Source organism: Dermochelys coriacea, chromosome 8 (genome assembly GCF_009764565.3).
Source record: "Dermochelys coriacea isolate rDerCor1 chromosome 8, rDerCor1.pri.v4, whole genome shotgun sequence".
Taxonomy (NCBI): Eukaryota; Metazoa; Chordata; order Testudines; family Dermochelyidae; genus Dermochelys; species Dermochelys coriacea.
This window is the reverse complement of record NC_050075.1, coordinates 32,588,684-32,612,206: the sequence shown is the minus strand read 5'-3', so window position 1 is coordinate 32,612,206 and position 23,523 is coordinate 32,588,684. Positions and strand designations below refer to the sequence as shown.

At 42.4% G+C, this 23,523-nt stretch overlaps 1 long non-coding RNA gene across 1 annotated transcript; it reads right to left on the bottom strand.

Annotated features, from left to right (window-relative positions):
• Positions 1-5,664: 5,664 nt before the first annotated feature.
• On the bottom strand, positions 5,665-23,523 carry LOC122461251. The gene is made up of 3 exons (XR_006283118.1): positions 23,442-23,523; positions 21,776-21,778; positions 5,665-5,676 (listed from the first exon to the last, which is right to left on the bottom strand). It is a non-coding gene; the product is annotated as an uncharacterized LOC122461251 (long non-coding RNA).

Below are 23,523 nucleotides of genomic sequence, written 5' to 3'. Positions count from 1 at the left end.
TGGACTTGAAAAACCCATGGGCTGATTCTCTTCACAAGTGTCAATTGGGAGCAACTCTGTTGAAGGCAATGGAATTACACTGGTTTATTACTTACATGGGAGGAAAATTAGGCACCTAGTTTATGTATAAAACTGATTGATATGCAAGCTAGTCCTCCTAGAACTTTTCATCAGCTAACTTTACAATCACTTAGAATGGACATGGCCATGTTGCTATGGGCCTGAAAGTTAAAAGGACTCTGCCAGCCTGTCAACACATGGGAGAGATGTTGCCATGATGGAACTCCATCTAGTGAGCAATTTAAATGGGACTGAAGTTATGCACAGAGCTTCTGCTGGCCCTCTGCACAGGAGTGAATTTGACAATGAAAACTAAAAAAAAAAAATGAAAAATAAAAATATTTTAAACACTATGCTGGAATGAATGACAAAATTTTATGTGGGGCTGGGGCGGGCACTACTGCCGGAAACATCACTTTAAAAAGAAATAGTCTGTAGGTCAGAGGTTTTCAAACTTGTACATAGTGTGGACCATGCATTAATAGATTGTCCCATGGATACCTCGTCTCCCACTAGTGAGCACACAGCATCCCTATAACTACTGCAATTATTAAATGGAAAAGTGACATTAGGAAAGTTTTTGTATATATTTAGCTTCTTTTAATGTGATTTCACAACTGGAAACAAGAGAAGCCAACACCCTCTAACCAGCCAACTTTCTGCACACCAGCAGCCAGTGCTCTGTTCATCACAGTTTGGTAACTCCGACTGTAGATACCTTTCTTTGAGCAACAATCCTACTCCAACAGAGGGATGGATTAAAATACTAAATAGTTCCCCCCCCCCGCCATTATGTGTTCTCTGTGTTCCCCACTTGACATGTTATGGAAATAATCTGAAAGTTCTGAAGAGTTTTCATCTGTATATGCCTGTCCCCTTCATCCATGTACTGAGCTGTGAGAGCTGGAAGCTGTGCCCCTATGCACCAACACAGCCAGGTAGGGCAGGACTGACACTGCTCTGAATGAGCGGAAGCAGCAGTACTATCACCAGTACTCTGCTGGCAAAGGTGCATCCATGCCTGGGGTAGGATTGTGATGCTAGCACTGAGAACTATCTTCACAATGTTAGACACTGACGTTTTCTTATGCATTTAGTTTTCACTAGGCTGAAAAAAGTTTGCTGAAATCATGAACAATGGATGAGTGACTTCCTGGCACTCTCAGGAGTCCTATACAAACTCATATGAACTTTGTTCTTGCTCAAAATAGACAGTTTCGGTTGAAGCGACTGTCATTACATCATATGAAAAATGACCTTTAAATTCCAGAAATAATTGGCACCCTTGAGGTGAATAGTGGCAGTTGCATGGGGAAGTTTCACAGCACATAGCCACACTGAGCTCTAATCAAGGCTACCAATATCTTAAACTTTGGGGCCTGAGCCTATATTCTTTGCACAGCCCAAACTCCCATTGAGCTCAGTGGGAATACAGGAAGTGCAAGGATCTCATGCTTAAAACAAATATGACCAATTAATCTAAGGCATTCACACACTCCATCACCCAATTTTAACTATCCCCCCAAATCCACAGTGAATAGTTTAAAATATAGGGCCTAATTCTGATTTCATTTACACTAGTGTAGTGAATGGTACACACACTGACACCACTGACTTTAACAGCATAAGAAAGAGAATCATGCCAGTTTCAATACAATAGAACTCTGCCATCAGTTACACCAGTGAAAGACTCCAGAGAAGTCTGATGATATTACACTGCATTAAGACCAGTGCAAATGAAATTACAGAAGAGAAGAAATCCTTCCACCCCAAATAGTGTAAGATTCCAGAACATATGCCCTGATCTTTCACACTGCTTTAGTGGAGGTGGAAACCTGAGCCTACACAGAACCCCACTGAAGTTAAAAGGGACTTCAAAAGGCATATGGATCTGCCTGGAGTTTACAGGATTGAGTGCTTAAATACATGCAGCAAGACAAAGAAATAACAAAATGAGGATTTCCAAAATTTACTTACATGCAATAAATTCTTCTTCCAAAATGCCAAGCTTTGCTCCTGGTCAGGCAGTTCATTTATGCTGTTTGAGCAAAATATGTGTGTGTGTGTATATAAATGAGGTTGTCTATAAAAATATATATCACTCCAACCACTGTTTTCCAATCTGTCTCTAGATACTAGATTTCTGAACTCAACTTCTAATATAAACTTGTGTGGAGTCGTCTGTTGCAACAGGGGATCTAGTTGGCTCACTGCTGTCTGAGCTCAGTCATATTGTGTGACTGTTACAGAACAGAGATTTCATTCATTCACTAAACCTGTCTCCTCACCAATCCAGTGCAGGCAGGGATCCAGCAGCAGGTGCAGATAGCTCACCTTCCCTCCCCTAGCAGGCACTTAGATTGCAGGCAAAGCTTTGTATTCCCTCCCCAGACCTCTACATGTAACCTTATACTCATGGTACTTCCCACCTCAGCAGTTCTCTCATTGGATTCCTCTCCATTGTTTGTGCACAGGCGTGTGACAATGTTATTTTGCTCATATCAGTCAAATGGTTCCTTACCATATAGAAGTTTAACTTGCCCTCATGGCATGAAATGGGGCCACTCCAATGTCATCTATACGCCATAAAGATTGGGATAGAAATTATAATGTAAAAGTAACCAAAAGTACAGCCTTACTTATAATACTTTGTTCAGTTTGGCCATACCATCTTAGAATAAGCATAGCAGACATAGGAGGGGGTTCAGAAATGGAAGATAAAATTGATCAGTACCAGGGAAAGATTTCCATATAAGGAGAGGTTGAGAAGATTGGCATTGTTTAGTTTAGGGAAAAAAAGGAATAATAAAAGGGGCATGATACATACAAAATAATGAATGGTATAGAGAAGGTAAATCAGGCACTTGTGTTTCTTTTCTCATGATACAAGAACAAAGGGTCAGTCTATGAAATTGAATGACAACCATTTCAAAGCAAATAGAAGGAGATGCTTTTAAAAAAACACACAGAACACCATTACCCTGTGGAACTCACTGCCACAATATATCATTGACGCTAAGAGCTAAACGGTATTCAAAAGAGCATGAGAGATTTATATGGAGCATGAAAACACCCAAAGTTACATTAGGCAGAATTATTTTTTGAAAGATGAAATTTAAGCCCACCTGCTGCTGGGCATAAACCAACCTCTGCCTGACAGGGGATAAGGACACAACTTGCCTTATGGACAAGTTATTCCAGACTTGCTCATTATAAGCTTTCTTGTCCCTGCCCCTTAAGCATCCATTACTGGCAACTCTCAGAGACAGAATACTGGAGCACTGTCATGGGGTGGTCTACTCACCACTGGAGCACCTCCTTGTAGTCATGTCTGGGGATTAGCTCTGCCAGTCTGACACCCCTTCCTACAGGTCCTCACTCCCTCTCAGGACTCAGTTGCTCCCTCTTTAGGTCAGGTCACTGTAGTTTTCCCCTTCTGGGGTGGGGCGTGTGTGTGTGTGTGTGTGTGTGTTGTGTTCTCAAAGTCTCTCAGGACCCACTGTCCCAGGCAGTCTTCTCCTTCCCTGTCCCTAATGGTGTTGCTTCCTCAGTGGCCAGATCTGCGCTCTACACTAGATTCCAGCCTAGGCACCCTACAACAAGCAGTTGAGAGCTGCACAGTCCTGAACCATACTGCTGTATCTCTGGGCTACTTTCTACTTTGCCTTCTCTCACCCTGAGAGTGACTGCAGCCTTACTCTCTGCAGCCCCTTTCTACTCTCAGTTACTGGGCTTCATACAGGCCCCTCCTGTTCTTCATCTCTAATTAGGCCTTGCTCCCTGGCTCCTTCTCTAGGTGCTGCCTAGATGGTTAATTGGCCCACCTAGCCACTTTAACCCCTTCAGCCCTTGTGTGGAGTGGACATCCCTTCACAAACATATAAGCCACTGTCACGATCCAGTCTGTTTCTGCTGTGGTGCCCTTCTCCATCCCCTGGGACCCTGCAAAGGCCCCTTAGCTGGCAGCAGACACAGGAAGAGCTCCCTGGGGTTTGGGACAAGGAATGAGATGGTGCAGGGGTTTGATTGGCTTCTTTCTGCCTTTGCTGCTATGGAGCCCTGTCTATCACTGAATAGGCACCTGCCTGGCACGGGGCAGAAGCTCTGGTGAAAAGAGGAACTGGAGGTTGGTCTTTCTGAAGACGGGGATAAAGAATAACATAGAAAAGATGAGATTGTTAAGTGATGGCTCCAGCACTGATAGTGTGCACAGCAATGCACAAACATAGGAAAAGTCAGATGATGCCTCAAGGAGCATAGTTCAGACACAAGCATTTATTCTATTTGGACAGCAAACTCAATTTCTGCATGACAGTAAATCACCACGTTTGGTAGTAAGTGTTGGCAGAAGTAGGCCTTTATATGACTAAGTAGTGCCCTGAAAGCCTCCATGGGCTCCTCTTTATAAATAACATTATTTATGCAATCTTATCAAAACAATAGTTGGAAATGCAATGTCTTATGGCTGCACGCCCTTCCAGGCCAACAGTCATTTTGCTCAATAAAGATGAAATAATCATGATAATTAATGCTAGTGGGATATCATACCTGTAGGGATATTGATTGCAAAGTGGTGGAGTTGGAATCTGCCAAGAGCAGAATTCAGCTCTTAGTAAATATAACTTTTTTAAACACACACACAATGCATTAAGAGGCATAACTAATTATGTATACTTGAAGCCAATGGGACTACTTGTGATGGCAAACACTGCATCCAGTAGCAAGTGCTCACAGCATCAGACTCTAAGGAAGGATTGGGCTCTCTGTTTCCCAGGTGACATCACTATTGTATGCAATAGTTAAATTAAAGGGAACTACATCTTTACATCTATTGAACCTGTGCAATTTTGCAGAGTGTCAAAAACTAACACAGGCAGAGTCAAAAGCAAGCCTGGTTGAAGAGCTTTAACATTTGTAACTTTAGCAGAGTGCCTGTGCATGACATTTCATATGTTAAGATAACCTCCCTATTATCTTGCAGTACAAGTCAGTATCATGGGATTTCCCCTTTCTATTAGTATGAGTCCCATATTACTATCATTGTGCTTAGAAATGATGGTGAAGGATATTTCTTGTTTTCTGCATGAAAACAGCAAATTTATTCTCTAAATATTCTATTTTTGTAACCTTGGCAGTCTGCCACTCCTCCATAACTCTCACCACACCCTTCTTCTGCGTCATAGTATCCATCCTCATCCTTCTTTCCCCTCCCTTCCCCGCCTAGTTTCATTCCCCTTCCTGATTATCCGCATCCCTTTAAAGTTCCTACCAGTTCTGCCTACTCCTCTTCCTGTCTGCTCCATTCTGATCTTCTCCATCCTCCCACCAAAACAAATCTAGGTCCCACATCCACATCCCGCTACACCTCTAGTAACATTTGCCCCTGCCCTGGACCTCCCTTCATCCCAACCCTCTCTGCCTCCTAATCCCATCCCTGCACCTACCTCCAGCACTGTCATGCCACCATTCCTAACATCACACCCTTCCCCTTCCTCTCTCCCTCATTTTCTCTCCTTCCTCCCCTTGTCTTGCTGTCGCTAGAATGCCCATTCCATCTCTAATATGAACACAGCCATCCACAATATTTTCATATCTTGCTCCCTCCAGCTCCTGCCTCTTACCGACACGTAGATCCCTCCTCATGAATATCTAGTTCAACTTAGCTCTTGATCTTCTCCCCCAAGTCCTCCCACCTACCTCCTTTCTCAGTCACCAAGGACAACACCACGATCCTGCTCATCACTCAGGCCCATAAGCTGGAGGTTATCCAGATCTCAGAGCTCTTTCTAGGTCCTCACACCCAGGTTATGTGTAAATCTCGCCAATTCTTTCTGCATAACACCTCTGCAATACAGGCATTCTATCTACTCACACTGCCAGAACTCTTGTCCAGGCTCTCATCTTGCACCTTGATTATTGCATAATCCTTTTTTCTGGCCTTGATAAACTCCACCTTGCCATGCTCATAGCCATTCAGAATGATCCTGCAAAGATCGTTTTCCTGGCCAGTCACTTTGACTGCTATCCCTCTCTTTGTGTCCCTCCACTGGCTCTCCTTTCTTTGTTGCATAACATAAGCTATTTGTCTTTGCTTTGAAGGCTCTTCATCTCTACCCTAATTATAATTTCTCATTCAATATTGAGATACTGGCCTATCTCTGATTAGCCAATGACACCAGCCTCCATTGCCTGCTTATTACATTTTCAAACAAGTACATTTCTCCCAGACTGTCCCTCAGACTTGGGGGCCCCTCCCCATAAACATCTGCAAAGTTATCTCAGATCATTCACCTCCTTCAAACCCCTTAATAAAACTCTCCTCTACCGTGATGCCTACAAAAAGCTTGACAACAGTTAAGCTGTTGATGCACTGCTACCACTGCCTATCACACTGACCAATACTGTCTCATTGTTTCCTTGTACTCTTTCCCATCTGTTTATAGCTGTCATTTCTTGTCTTATACTTTGATCATAAGCTCTTTGGAGCAGGGTCTATTTTTTCTGTTCTGAGTTTTCACTGTGCCTAGCAAAAAGGGCTCCTGGTCCATGACTAGGGCTCCTAGTGCTATGGCAATATATGTAATAAATAATAATAATATTCAGTACTCATATTACCATACTAAATGACAAATTATTATCACACTGAGTAACTTGTGATCTTCATCCATGCTGAATGACACAACCATGCTGATTTACTAAACAAATAAAATAAACAATAATGTTTTGTATTTGAACACTTTCTTTCTTTTAGGCATCTTAAAGCATCTTAGAAGGAGGGGAAACATTATTCCTGGATGAGGGATTGGTAAATTCAGCCACATAGAAATTAAATTATTTTCCTCCCAAATGTAACTAATACAGCATAAAGGTCTAAACCTCCCCTAACATTAAGAAACCTCCTTCAGAGTATGTGACAACATCTCCATGCCCAAATCACTATCTCATTTGTCATGTCTAAAGCCTTTGGAAATTGAGATCAACAACAAGATTCTCAAATAAACCCTCAAGATAGTTGGTGAATTCTTCTGAATTAAATTCTCCCTTCACTGCACTCTAAGTGTAGAGATCTGAGACAATCAGCTACCTTGCAAACTCGCAACATATTAAAGCCTCCCCATTTCACTTGCATCCATTCCCTCAGTAAAATACCTTCCTACCATCACTCAAGATCATGATGCAGACTTCAGGCTAAAGAGTACTCGTCACATTGAAGGTGATCTTTCATAAGATTGATCATCAATAACTTCTAACTCACCCCATAAAAACATAGATCAATTGACAGAGTATTATAATCCCTTAAAATATTAATGTCCTATCAGGGAGAAGATTTCACTGGGCCTAGAGTCTCTTCCATTATTAGAAATTATGCCCTGGCCTTAAATAAATTAACTCAATAAATGACTTATCATGAATACAAATTACTGCTCAGGGCTTGCAACCAAAGTGACTTATATCTGTTCGCTAAGAAAGATGAGTTGCTTCAACTTGCAAAAAAAAAGGAGGTCTACCATATTCATGGGCCTCTTATTTTAAGCAGGCACTTCTTTATTGTTTAATAAATGAATTCTTTTTTTAAAAAAAGTCTTAGGAAGGAGTAATAGAGTGATTGCCTTTTCTCAAAGCATGTGATATGGTCCCAGATCAGCAAAGCATTTAAGCATGTGCTTAGCTTTAACAGAAGACAATGGGGCTCAAGCATGCTCTTACGTGCTTTGCTGTAGTAGTACCTGCTAAAGAGACTAGGTGGCTCAGGGAACTAATAACTAGACAGAGACTTTTTCATCAGAAAATCACTGGTTCAAGTCCATCTCAAAACTAGCAAAAAAATCCAAGTCATTATAATCAGATGGCTGGTCAGTCACTCTGTGTTGTGAATTGGTCATTCACGAATTTTAAGGCTAGAAAGAACAATTAGATCATCTAGTCCAACTTCCTGCAGACTACATGCCACAGAATTTCACCCACTTATCCCTGAACTGAGTCCAGTAACTTGTGTTTGCTAAAACATATCTTCCAGAAAGGCATCCACAGTTTCCATGCTTGAGTGTCTGTCATTTCCCTGGCAGAGCTCAGAGGTGGTCTCAGCCTAGCTCTGATTGACAAGTTGAATTGTAGTCCAGGGGAAGCTTGCAGTACCTCTGCCCTTGTCATATTGATTCTGTGGAAAAGTGAAGGAATTGGGGCCAATCCTGCTCTTTCTTAGACCAGCACAATTCCACTACACATAGAAGGGATGCATGATTATTATTATTTACCATCAGTATTGTGGGAGCTCCTGGGAGCCTCAAATATAAGAACAGTGAGACCCTATACAAACACAAAGACGGTCCTTGTGATGCTGATGTAACTGTGATGAATTTAGCCCCATATTCTTACAGCACAAATGTAATTATAAGTGGATGTTACACCAGACACAGTTATGGATAAACATACCAACAAAACTACTATGTTAAGCCAAAGGAAAAAAGAAATCGATCTACAATAAACATAGAAAAAATACTGGAATCCAGGCATCTAATCTAGTCACACCCTTACGCTGCCTCACCTGATGTTAGGGTCACGTTTAATGACATCCAAGAAGTTGTCCTACATAGCATTACACTGAGGAACATCATCATGCATCGGCATTTTTCCCATCCTGTCTGTGTGTTTCAAGGGCAGTAATCTAGTTGGCCATTACTAGTTCAGCACTGGATAGTTCTACTGACAACCATTTAACATGTTTGTTCTCAGGGTTAAAGGCATGTCATGGAACGGAAACATTTGGGGTAGTCTGCAATCTCACCCTTTAGTGACACTATTTAATAACCCAACCTCGCATTGTCTAACTTTGGCCAAGAAGACCACAGAATGTAAATAATAGAGGGCTTGATTTAATATTTATTGAAGTCACTAGGAGTTCTGTGTTGGAACAGACCCATAAGCCTCAGCCTAGATTTACACCTTAAAAAAAGCATAGTCCCCGTGCTGGTTGCTTCAACCTTTACCTTTAATAAAGTTTCAGGCTTAGCAGGTGTTTGCAATTTTAACTACATATAAAACGTGTGCCTGCTCGTTAATCATTTCAAGCCTCTTGTCAAAACATTTGCCCTCATGATATTGATGAATTGACTTCAGCAACATGAAAGCAGATGCTGTCGCCTTCCATTAGAGCTGTATTTCACACCAAGGAGCCCTGATGTCATCTCATATGCATTTTGCCATTGCGTTTGTCCTTTACAGATTACTAATGCTAAACATGATGCAGAAATGAATATTGAACAACGATATGTCAATACTTGGGCTTTTGTTTAAGAGACCAATTCCCATCACTTGGGTTTTTGGCTACTAATTTGTCGGGAAGTTAGTTTATCCATTACATTTTTAGGGTAAGACCATGTCTATGCACAGAAGTTGTGCTGATTTAACAAAAGAAGTTTAGAAACTGATTCGATTAAGTAGATACAACTCCCTATGTGGACAGTCTTAAACCAGTTTTTAAACTCCTTTAGTTAAATCAATGCAATTTGTATTTAAACAAGATCTAATTAGGAATATCAGGAAAAAAATGCAGGTCTTTGGCTTCTTTCTTCCTCCCGATGATGAACAAATGAATGAAATCTTGATTTTTGACAACCAAAGCAGTGTTGTTTTCTCCATTAAAGATTTGTGAGAAATCTGCTTGAAATGATGATCACTTTTAGAGTTCAAGATCACAAAGTGTCTTTCAAAAGGGTCTTCACATTTTGACACCTAATTTTTTTTTATATATTGAAATATTGACTTCCAAAATGCAAGCTATCTTGCGAAGATAAAATTCAGAATAGAGAAATAATCACACCATCCCATTTATTCCGCCTGATAGTTTCAGGAATGTTTATGAAGGAGATCCATCCAGGGATCACTTTCACTGTTTTGTCTCAGACAGAAAGAAGTTCTGTTCAAGACTGGCCCCAAGACAGACTCTCAAAAGGACAACTGTGAAGGAGCAAGGAGTCTTCCTTAGGGCTGTTTGGCACAAATAGCAAAACAGGCATTGATCCACTGTGTGGGTGCCGAGTGCTGTGGAAATTAGTGATGATCAGGAGAACCTGCTCCTGCATTGACAGGAGTGCTGCTGCTTTGTATGCTTTTCTATGATGCTCATCTGCATAGTGTCTGGGCACCTCCCATGCAAATAATGGGTGTGCCTTTGCAGCACCCTTGTGAGACAGGGACATATTGATATCCTCCTTTACAGAGAGGGAACAGAGGCACGGAAAGGGGAAATGACTTGCCCAAGGGCACACAGGCACTCTGAAGCAGAGCCAGCAAGTGAAGCCAGACCTCTCAAGGCCTAGTGCAGTGTTATAACTCCCAAGCCATCCATCCTCTCTGTAGCAGACAGAGCACTCTCTCCCACATTACATTATTATACCCGGCACTGGAGATCGTTTCACCTCCATCCTAATCCAGTGGGTGGTAATCAGGGATGGGGAGCAGCCAGCAGGGGTGAGGGAAGGTGGCGCACACTCCCTGGGCAGCTCTGGGTCCCCTCCTCTCTCCTTCAAGTAAGAGAGAGGTCTGAGAGGGAAGAAAAAGCTGCCCAGGAGCCAGTAGGAAATGCTGGATGGGGAGACCTGCAGCGGGGAGCCTGCAGGCTGGCATGACACCGTTTTTACAAGAGGAGTGTGGGCTCTGGTGGGAGCAGAGCTGCTGGCTCCCTCTTCACTTTCTCCCCTCATCTCCCCCATGGTAGCTGCCCAGCCTGCTCCCTCTCTCCTCCCCTTCCATACGCTACCACCAGCTCCCTTGGGCCAATTCTGTTCTTGCCCTGGTAGGCTTCTGCTCCTCAGGGACCCAGAACTGCTAGTGCAAGTGCAGCCTCTGAGGCTATTCTAGGGTACGACTGTTGGGTGTGTGTGTGTGTAGGAAGGGGAAGCACTAAATTATATTTGGAGTCAGAAAAGATCTCCATTAATTGAAGAGATGGCTTTACACATAGTTATTATAAAGAATAATGGAAAAAGGTATTCTGAAAAATGTGTTTAGGAGATTATCGCCTATGTACAGTAGTCTGATTTGGGTTTCTACGCTCACAAAGGATTTAAAAACGGAGGCATGTGTTATCAGTTCCGATCTAGCATTACAGCATCTTTGCAGTTTCAGCTCTGGCTCACAAGAAGAGAATTAATTGCCAGGCCAGACCGTGCAGATAAAATCAGTTGGCTTCTACTGCATATATTTTTGTAAGTACACTTTGTGCCAGGCAAACACTCTGCTCCCAGCAGCTACACAAGGGCAACAACTTCCACTCTTTCTTGCCATGAACAGCAGCGAAACTCAGACGATTGCCAAAATCCACCTACAGAAATCTTGTTTGATTCTTTTGTTTAGCCTGGGAGAATATACAGGTAAATCTCAGTCTAGACAGCTCAACACCTACAGGGGAGACTCAGATAATGACACAAGCACACGGGCATTTCTGAATCCTTCAGAGCTCCTTTCAAACCCGAAATATTGCTGCCCAGTTTTTGCATTTTCAAAGGCAACTGTCAAGCCAGTCCCACTGAATAATTTATCTTTCCAGGTTGTTTTTCTAGAAAATAGTAAAATAACCAACAATAGGTTTTTCCATTGAGAGGCTGAAAATGTAGGCTCCAAGCCTTTATATTTTGGAGAAAGGAAAATCATTCTTTTCTATAAGGGCCAGATAAGGGAAACTCCAGAGCCAAGCAAATGTCTCCAAAGCCGCAACCAAAATAACCATTGAATTGGATTGAATTAGATAACCATTACACTGTGTAAACTAGACTCATATTAGGAATGGGCAAACTGATAAAATAACAACATATCTGAATCTCAGACCAGACCACTCAAGCCAGGTTGTAAAATGTTTGGGTCAAGGACTGTCTTTTTGTTCTATGTGTGTACAGCAACTAGAACAATGTTTGGAGTTCCTAGGAATAAATAAATAAACAATCTGAAACCTTTTTTCAGGCTTGAATAAACCCAAATGAGCACCACTTCCTCCACAATTTCCGTTGTTGCAGCCAATATATGGTCTCAACAGTTCTGGACATAATCTGGTTCTTACATGGTCTGGTTCCTGTCTTCAAATGATCTGAATTCTGGGTTTTTCCCCATGCACCCCCTGTACACCCAACCACCACTGGGCCACAGGCCTTCCATATCCACCCTACCCCACCTTTCCCCAACCACCACTAGGCTAGATAGCCCTCCATCCCCAGTCAGCCCCCCATTCACGGACCCAGCATTAGGATACACAGCCCTCCATCCCCACACAACCCCTCTTTGCCCAAACACCACTAGGCCACACAGCCCTTTGCTCACACAATCCCCCTTCTGTTGCTTTCTTGTCTAGCAGGCCGATGTTCTCCTACCCTTATCCGCATCCAATGTCTGTGATAAATGAACCAGCCTTCTGTATGGTTTTATCAGAGGGAGCCATCAGATAGTACAACTGCTTCCCTCACATCCTGTATACTCATCTAGGGGTGACGGCTGCAAGCGGAAACCCTCTCTGTATACTGCAGGAGCAAGCAGCACAGAGCGGCACATGGCTGGTTCAGAGAGAGCTCACAAAGTCCAGACACTATCTTTATGGAAATGAGAGGACAAAATAGCTTCTACTAGTGCTTCATGACTGTAGCAGGGTGGACACCCACTTGGGCCCAGAGGGGTTTAGAACTGCCCTGAGAGGGCTGTTATAGAAGGAAGGCAGTTGGGCTCATTGGGGAAGCAGCCTAAGCTGTGGGCCACGCCCCAATCAGGGCCCAGCTGGCTCTATAAAGGCTGTGAACCAGAAGCCCAGGGAGAGTCTCTCTCTGCAGAGAGAGAGAGACCGAAACCAATTGACCTAGTTTGGAGCAGGGCTGGGGAAAGGCCAAGGGAACCTGGGAGCTCTGGCCTAGGAAAGTCCCAGGCTGAGGACCTGGTAAGGTCTATTAGGTACAGGGGTTGCAGGGGCAGCCACAGGTAGGCAGAGGCAGAATGTCCAAGACCAACCTTGCTGGTGATGAGTGGCTTATACTGCAGTCTGCCCCAGGGGGCGGGGGCTAGCTGGTGACTGGCAGGAGCCTATGATGGAGACAAGGTAGGGATAGAGGTGGGGGGTTCCCCTGGGAGGGGGAGATCCAGAACTGTGGGGTACTGCCAGGGGGCAGGACCTAGTGAAAGGGGCACCGGGGTCCTGGGAGGAACGTGGGAGCCAGCAGGAAGGTGAGACACTGGCCTGAAGAGGGTGCTCTGGAGGCTGGAATGCTAATTCCCAAAGACAACCAGCAGGAGGCGCTGTCGGTTAGTCTGTGCCTGGTTACAGTGACCATATGCAGTAGACTCAGCTTATCAAGGAGCTAGAACCAATACCATGTGATCAATCACAACCATCCAACCCTGCTTGAAATAAAAAAGTGAAAAATGGCTACCATATGTTTGCAGCTCTTCAAATGTATTTCAAGGTCACACAGGGAATTTGTGGAAAAATGGAATCAGACTCGGATCTCCTGACTACTCAAGTTCTGGTGTATCACAGAGGAACAGTAGGCCTTTGGTTAAGATGTTAGTCTGTTGTGTGTTGCCAATTCTGCTACAGACTCCCTGAGTGACTTTGAGAAAGTTACTTAGTTTCTCTGGGCATCAGGCAAAATAACTATTCTCTGCATCCCCATGATCTTTAGAGATGAAGTGGTGATAAATTTAGCACCACTCTTGGTAACTGCCATTCGTGTCAAGAATTCACATCTTATGTAGAAAAAATTAACTTCAACTTCCAGCCATTGAATCTTGCTGTGCCTTTCTATGATACCCAACAATAGGGAGCTTAGTCTATCTCCTCTACCTTTTGTAAAGTGCATTAATATCTACATACTGTTAGGCAGTATTTATGGACACTACATGAAGGTTTGAATGATGCATCGCAAAAGTGATAGCTGAGATCCATTCACAATATGAAGCTTGCATGGTTTGTCTTGTATTTGGTTAAAACTATTACATGCACTGATATTTTATGAACTGGTGAAACAAATGGAGCACAGAAAACAGGGGTACTCAGGGTTGGCCTAACTCTTCTCCCATTGAATACAGTGAAAGCCGAGTTAGCTCATTGTTGAGCACTTTGGAAAATCCCAGCCTAAATAATAAATTATCTAGGACATGGACTATGTCTGTGTTCTATGTGTCTGTAAAGCACATTGCACATTCTGATCTATAAATAATCAGTGATAACTATAATGAGAAATGCACATCACAGGTATTCTGTTGACCTATACAGTCTAATGCTTTAACATTTTTGTTGCTTGATTATACTCCTACAGGTTCAATAAACACCATAAGTAGGAACAAAAATGCTTGATTTATATCAGATATGGTTTAACTGCTCCACTTGAAATGTCATTTAACTATTTCCCTAGTGACCTTAATAATTACAACCTGAAGGGATTAGTTTATCTGTCTGCACATCAGTACTGAATGTTCGTGCCCAGATGCATATGGGATTTTCTAATTAAATTTTTGTTAATAAAGAAAGCACATTTTAAAACAACAGTGGGTCAGTACAACCTGTTGCTAGAATAAGGCACAGCACATAGACAATGAATTGGTTAATCAGTATTAGGAGCACAATACTCTGTTGCCATCTCAAATCAATACACAATAGTTACTTAATCTTAGCTCCAAATCTTGAAAGGTATGAGCTATTTCCATTAGAGTTTCTTAAATTATATTACATATTGTTATTGAAATCAATGGAGCTATGCTGACTTGCACCAGATGAGGATGTGCCCCATTATTCATTGGAAATCTTTACATGTCCTTATTAATAAAGGGTAGAATTCACCCCATGCAGAAGGCCAGATCAAGGCCTACACACCACATAAACTGGTTTGCAGGGTTAAGTTGGATGTACTTTGTACATCTGTTTTGTGCTGTCTCTTCACTGGGATGAATCTCACCTGGAATGAGAGGGAGGTAAACCTATTGGTATTGGACTTTTTAGGATCCACCCTGAAGACCAGCATGAGAAGATGAATTGTAACAAATCTTCATGCTTCCCCCCCCCTTTTTTAAATTAAACAGTAGGGACTACAGCCAGTTTGAAAATGTTTTTTTCCTGTGAAAAATTATGATTTTGGGGGAGAAATGCAAATCCTGGAATTAATAATTTAGAATGCTGCCAATGTGCTTTATGGGAGTGGCATTTGTGTGCCTCATGCTCCTGCTGTCCTTTATAATCCACACTCACTGGTTGGACAACATCTCCCATGATGCACGATGGTAGCATTGGGAGGCAGTGCTTCATAGGAGTCCCTGGCTGTCATGTGTCATGGGCGGTATGGTCCAGATGGAAACCTGACACTGAGAGGAGAATGAGGACGAAAGGCAACCAAACTACAACTCCCAGGAGGCACTGGAGCCAGCATATGCAAATCAAAATGTTATGGTTTTGGAGCATTTGGCTTTTCATTTTAAAAAAAAAATCCAAGTTTTCTGTGGAAAGTACACACTTTCTGTGAAAAATTTCATGTAGTCAAAAACCTATTTTTCTGCCAAAAAACAAGTTAGATTTTTTTAAAATCAGCCCTATTAGGGGGATCATGGCTTGGCCATGCATTATCATCAATTGCCTTTCTGATATAGCTTGTGTTACTGTACTAGACCCACTTTGCACATGAAGATATCTTCACTGAGCTCTGCCTGATGATGCCTATAACTTTTCCCTGAGTGATTATAGATAATTCAGAGCACTCCACGTTACAAGCAGTTTAAATTGCTCCTTCCTATGTGCATGGCTTTGCATTTGTTTATGATTAATTTGCTTTTGTCATCACATTGCACATGTTCCTAGTTTTGTTAGATCTTTCTCGAGCTTCACACAGTCTTCCCTAACACACTAATCTAAATCATTTTGTGTCCTCAGTAAATGTTGCCACCTCACTCACCTGTAACTATGTAATAAATAAAAGGCATTTTTGTAATTTGTTTTCTGTGTACTGCGCTTTTAAACACATAAGAATCCATCTGTAATTAGCATAGACAGCTGCCATTTTGTAAAAGTAAATTCATGTCTTGCCCTGAACTTTTGTATGGAGTTGCCAGTGCTCTAGCTGCAGTGTTTTGCTCCTGAGGCTGCAGCATTTGGTGGTGGATAAGAAGCTCTCAGTATATATTTTTGTTATCACTACTGCAACAACGAAACTGTAAACGAAACTTTCAGCTGAGGAGCTCAAAATGCATTATAAACGTGAATCTCAAAACACCATGTGGAGTATGAAAATAGTATTCTATCATATTTACAAAGCAAAGCACTGAGATGTTCAATGTCCTGCTGAAGGCTACTCAGTGGGTCATATATTAGGCCTGAGTCCTGCAAATATTTATGCATGTAGATAGTCTGATGGAGTTAATGAAACTACTTACATGTTTAAAGTCACTCATGTGCATAATTGTTTGCAGGATCAGGGCGCAAGTTCGTACATCTGTTACCTGTATAAAGCGTTTATATTCTTTGGAGGAAAGGCTCAGCTGAAGACAGGAGTAGCTGCACTTCTTGGCTGGTATGGCAGTAGAGCTTAGGTCTAGTGCTCAATGAGCACCTGAGGAATGAGCTTGTCTCACAAAAGTTATGCTGTGACAGCTTGTTACCCATAAAGCATTCCCATTCAGTCCTTGGCCCAAACATCTTTTCCATTCTATAAGGCAATTGCTATAGTGATTTTTGGCCTAAAATCCTTGACTTGGGTATGCTCTTCTGCTCATGCACAACTTAAGCATATGGAGAGTGGATGCACACACTTCTGTGTATACAGTTTTAAAAATGTAGGCCAAACTCCACAGTCGATTGATGTTCTGGATATTTCACAAGAGGCAGCCTTTATGGATGTAGTTATAATCCAGTCATCATCTTAAACCATCTCTAGTAATTTGCTCTTTGTGTTCAGATCTTTAGGGCCAGATCCTCTCAGCTGAAGTAAATCAGAGCAGCCACCGTCACTTCAACTGGAGCTACACTGATTTACCTCAGCTGAGAATCTGGCCATATGTGGTAGGTTCTCTTTGTATGTTATACATTCTATTTAAGTGTTGTCTACTGGTCAGAGAAGCATTCCTGGATTTTACTCTTGGCTCTGCCACTGAATTGCTCTGTGACCTTGCATAGTATTATGGTTAGAAGTTGTAGTAAATACATGGCTCTAGTAATTTAAAAAAGCTTGAGGGGATGGGTGTGAGGAGGTTAAAGGGTTTACTACAGATCTTGCAAAACTTTAATTGTAGAGTATTTTAAATAGTTACTGGGATGAATTATGTGTCTTTCCCATGAACTAAAATTTTTTTATTTCCAAGAGAAACAAACTTAGGTGAAAAATTGGTGCTAGGAGATCACATAGGTTTGTTTTGCATTAAATTAAGTAGCTGTAGTAGTGGCATGAAAAAAGTAGACTACCTTATTATCTAGAATAGGTGAAGTTTCATAATCTCAAAAATGTCTTGTCAGTATGACAGTGCAATAGAGAAACATGTTTTGTGTTTAACTATAGTTCCAACTGCTAAGAGGCATTAAGCAATACATTTGCCCTTATCAACATAGCATAGTGGTAAGGATAATGTGCAAAGGACTAGTCTATTGTCACAATTAGAATGAGGAAATATTGCTGTATCTAATTTACTGCATCCAAGGTAAACGTTACCTTAATTTTGAAGACGACAGGATGTAAAATAGTTTGGCTAAAATGTACAATGGGTTTTAGGATGGGTGAACCTCAAAGAGCTTGAAGGTCAAATTCAGATGCTGAGATTGTCACTAAATATGTATCATGCCAAGGTTTTTGATTTTATTGCTGTAGTTATGGTATAATTTAAATATAAGAATCGGAAATACTGTGGTTAAAATTGAATACCATGATGGTTTATTATCCCCACCCCAGGGGTGGGAGGAGACAGAAGGGGAGGAATTCTAATTGAATGGGATTTCTCTGAGGCTCCAATGTCTCTTGGGGATACTCCTAACCAACATTGTGGAAGGGACATAACACCTCATCTTTCAGGATTTAAGCCAATCTCTAACTATTAGGGATGAAGAAGAGACCTCCCAGGGGGCAGATTATCCCACGCCGGCCACATGCGGATTTTGGCACCTTCTCTGAAGCTCTGGTGTTGCCAATTGGACTTGAAGACCATGAGTATAATCCAATCTGGCAATTACCATGTTCTAGGGGAATGCTACTTTCACACCAGGCCTTCCTCAGGGCTGTGCCTAAAGCACAATCTAACCTTAACATTTGCTGTTCCATGTACAGTTCTGCTAGTGAACACGTACACTACAATACTTACCACGGAAAACAGAAGAGTAGGAAATAACCAAAGAACAGTTGAAAAAAAATATCAGATTAACACTGTTAACCTACTTAGCTACTTTTGCTAAGATACTCATTCAGCTCTAGTCTTAGAATTGTAGTTACTTTTAATAAATTGATTCAAGTTTTGTGGTGATCAGTTGTGTGAACAAGTTGGAACTAGGGCGATTATGAGCATTTGCGTCACACCTGAGACCTATCTGATTCAGACAGAGAAAATGTCTGGTATTTTACAGGAACTATGGCCTATTTACTGTTGAACCTTGAGACAGGTCAGATCACCACCCAGGAACCTAAATCCTGAAGGAAATTATGTGTGATGTCTCAAATATACCACAAAGTAAGTACAATGAAAACTATCAACCACCAAATGGAACCCTTGCAAAGGGAAGTTCTAAAGAACTTAATTGTGAAACATTGGTGATTAAGGTTGCGTTGCTGAACCATCATGTTCCAAGGCAGAAGGGATAGCACTGTCCTAGTGTAAAACTGACAAACCCTGGTCGCTGGTGGGCGGGATTGAATCTGGGGCCTCTGGCGCTTAGTGCATGAGCCTCTACTGCATGAACTAAAAGGCATATAACTGTTAGCTAAGGCTGTAGAGCAAATTCATTAATCTCTCTTCTAAGTGGTCTCGGTGCCACAAGATGGACAGAACTCCACATCCAGAAGGTGCGCGGGTTACACTAGCATTGAGTAAAAAGTGGGAAAAATTATTTGCAACCATATCAGGCACCTTCTTAATAGAATTTTATTTCCATTTGTTTGGAACAATTGTCATTTCAATGTTCATGAACACAAAGTTTTGTTCTTAAGCATGTACTTGAAAAGTAGATTTTGGGCCTTTTGCCAAATTTGGCAAAATGCTAAATCTATACAAGGCTGTGATGAAATATGTATCTGGAAGGAAAACTTGATATGAAGGAAATAATCTTCTGTAGCTGTAACTGGTTTTGTTTTGAAGGACCAGAGCATGATATTGCTCCATCTGGTACTGGTTGATACCTGATAGCTCTAAGACAAAAGATCATAATTTATCCTGTTAACTATGTTGTGCTGTACACAGGGGCAAAAATCCTTCCTAATTCCTGCAGGCTATGCCCCCAAAATGACATTTGATTGCCACCCATCATTATCTTAAGTTTATGAGCTATAATATTATTAGTTGTCATAAAACTAACCAGCCCCTTTAAAAAAAAAGTCCAGCCATGGTATTGAGTTTGAAAAAGTGAAACAAATTTAGTATAGGGTGCCATCTTGCATTAAAGGGAATACTCTTGAATCATGGAAGTAAACAGAAAAAATTAGAGTAAACAACTACTAACAGGTGTTGGGCTCTAAAAAACAGATAGGTCAGCAAAACCCTGAAGGACAATTTGATAACAGTGCAGTCAACAACTCCAAGTAATGATTGGAACTCAAGAGTTTACTTTGCTGATAGAGCATGGATGGCAGGCTAGAAACCCGCATGGAGAAATGACCCATTTGATCTAGCTAGATTGGGTATTTCTACGTATGTTGCAATCATTTATAGATAGATTAAAGTTAACTCAAATAACAATAGCAGTGAAGCCATGGTAGCAACTGGGGAAGGTACCCAACATCCCAGGTGAGTTGGGGTAGGCTGTGCAGCTGTGTTCAGCCACAACTTCACTGCTATTGCTACTCAAGCTAACATTGATAGTTTAGATTGTAGCCAGCTCAGGTATGTGTACACATGCTGCAATCAAACCTACAAATTGCAGTGTAGACATAACCTGAGTATATGAAAGGACATTATTAATAACTACTACTGCATCACTAATATCTACTAACTAAGCATTACTAATAGAACTATGCCCAAGCCTTCACTCTACAGACAAACAATCCAACTCTTATGAAAGTGAATCCAAAATGGGGCCTGGATCTGAATTTTCCATGTGGCCTCTATATCATCGGTGAAATAGAAATTCCAGATCCAAACTTCAGGGCAGTTGACATCCAGATCACCTTCAGCCTATCACTAATGAATGAAGTCAGCCTCACAATAACCTTGTGATGTAGGTTGGTATTAAAATCCCATATTTGAGAGCTCAGAACACAGAGGCTCAGAGAGGTGATAATGATTTGCTCAAGGTCAGGGAAGCAGTGGCAGAGGAAATAGAACCCAGCTTTCTTGACTTTGAGCTGTGTGATTCAACCACTAATGTCATGTTTTCTAAGTGAACTACATTCCCAATCGAGTATGAATCAAATGTCATCAAGCAGAAGGACCAGTCATTCTGGATGACACAGCGTTTTAAACCTGTGGGGCTCCACCCAATGCAATGTTGACCTAAGTCACAAATAATAGGGACTTTGGTGGAGTAGGATCCTATGCACCAGTGCAGTTTTTTTCCCAGGTCACAAAAAACACTCCACAGTTTAGCAGGGATGTGTTGCAATATTTTAACAAATGAAGTTTCAAAACAGCTCCCCCTTACTGTGGTGTCCAGTGCTGCTGAGAAGAAAGCGAAGGGATGGTGGAATCTAGTCAATGGCACCTGATCTCAGATGTGGCCTCTAACCTCCACTATAATACTAATAATAATAACACCACCTTTAGTTCTTGTCATTGGGCCAACATCTGTGGCTTCCTTTTATTTTTCCTCGTCTGTTATTTCAGCTTTGAATCCTGCAACTTGTGCCAATCAGCGATTCACCTGTGTGGAACAACTTGCAGGCTCAGGATCTTAGTGCTAAAACATAAACACAGGTTTTCAGAGTAGCAGCCATGTTAGTCTATATTCACAAAAGAAAAGGAGTACTTGTGGCACCCTGAGAGCCCAACAAATTTATTTAAGCATAGCTTCATGAGCTACAACTCACTTCATCGGATGCATTCAGTGGAAATGCATTCAGGCATTGGCACCCTGACAGTAGGATTGTCTGGCTATGTAGATGCCCTCGTCGGGCCCTACGCTCCCAGCACTCCCAGCTATCTTCAAGACACCTACTGACTTCCTGAGGAAACTACAATCCATTGGTGATCTTCCTGAAAACACCATCCTGGCCCCTATGGATGTATAAGCCCTCTACACCAACATTCCACACACAGATGGACTACAAGCCGTCAGGAACAGTATCCCCGATAATGTCCTCGCAAACCTGGTGGCTGAACTTTGTGACTTTGTCCTCACCATAACTATTCACATTTGGACAATGTATACCTCAAATCAGTGGCACTGCTGTGTGGTACCCGCATGGCCCCACAGTATGCCAACATTTTCATGGCTGACTTAGAACAACACTCCTCCAGCTCTTGTCCCTAATGCCTCTACTCTCTTGCGCTACATTGATGACATCTTCATCATCTGGACCCATGGAAAAGAAGCCCTTGAGGAAGGATGGAGGATGCACTGTCTGACAGCCTGTACAAGGACAGCGAGGAGAGGAGTGCATTCAGGGAACATGAGCATGATATGCAGGACGAGGTGTTGCGGATTATGAGGGAGACATGTTGAGGTGTCTGGCTGAGGTTCAAGAAAGGCAACTGGACGCTAGAGTCCCACTGCAGCCAATGCTGAACCTGCTGCCATCATCCCCAAGTTTCATATCCTCCTCCCACAAACATATTAGGATGCACTCAACACCAGGGGAGGGTACAAGGACCAGAAGGCGCTCATTCCCACACCTATGATTGCAGTGCTATTGTAAGCAAGCTGTCCTTCTCCCCCCGCCGCCCAGTGTTATCAGCCCTTTTGCCCCAGGTTATCTTACTTTTCTTTGCTGTCTCTCTTCGTTTGTGTGCATAATAAAACTTAAAGGATTGAGGAGAAAAGTTTCTCTATTCATTCAGCACACTGTGGTCAGTGGGGATTTAGTTTACAGGATAGTACATGCAATGAAGGGGACAGCTTGATAAGGAACAACACACATAAGTGTAACATCACTGTGGGTCACTGATGAAACTAGTTTTCAAAGCCTCACAAAGACACAGTGCACCTCAATGTGCTGTTCTTATTGCCCTGGTGTCTGGCTGCTCAAAATTGGCTGCCAGGCGACCTGCCTCAATCCCTCACCCCACTGGAATTTTTTCTCCCTTTGTTTCACAGATATTATGGAGCACACAGCATGCAGCAACAACAGTGGGGATATTGCTTTCACTGAGGTCTAACCTAGTAAGCAAACTATGCCAGCAGGCTTTTAAAAGTCCAAAGGCACATTCCACCACCATTCTGCACTTGCTCAGCCTATGGTTGAACCGCTCCTTGCTGCTGTCCAGGCTGCCTGTGTACGGATGCATGAGCCATGGGAGCAAGGGGTAGGTTGGGTCTCCCAGGATCACAATTGGCATTTCAACCTCACCAATAGTTATTTTGCAGTCTGGAAAGAAAGTTCCTGCTTGCAGCTTTCTGACCAGACTGGAGTTCCTAAAGATGTGAGCGTCATGCACTTTTCCTGACCATCCCACTTTGATGTCAGTGAAATGGCCCCTGTGATCCACAAGCACTTGCAACACCATTGAGAAGTACCCCTTTTGGTTTATGTACTTTTTGGCAAGGTAGTCTGGTGCCAAGATAGGGATATGAATTTCGCTATTGCCCCACTGCAGTTAGGGAACCCATCACGGGTAAACCATCCACTAGTCCTGCATGTTTCCCAGAGTCACTATTCTTCTTAGCAGAAGTCTTATTGCTCTGGCAACTTGGATCACAAAAGACCCCACGGTAGATTTACCCACTCCGAAATGATTCGGCACTGATCAGTAGAAGTCTGGCATTGCAAGCTTCCACAGAGCTATCGCCACTCGCTTCTCCACTGTCAGAGCAGCTCTTATTTTAGGATCGCTGTGATTCAGGGCTGGGGAAAGCTCTTCACACAGTTCCACGAAAGTGGCCTTACGCATTCGAAAGTTCTGTAGCCACTACTTGTCACCCCATAGCTGCATAACTATGTGTTCCCACCAGTCAGTGCTTGTTTCCCAGGCCCACAAGCAATGCTCCACCATGTCAAGGTGATCCATGACTGTCACCAGCATCTGCAAATTGCTCTGCTCCATGGCTTCCAGCACGGCTGCTTGTGTGGCATCACAAATGCTGCAGGATAAGGCACGAGGTGTTTGTAATGCTCACAACAACAGTGTACAGCTGAGCGGAGTCCATGCTTGCCATGC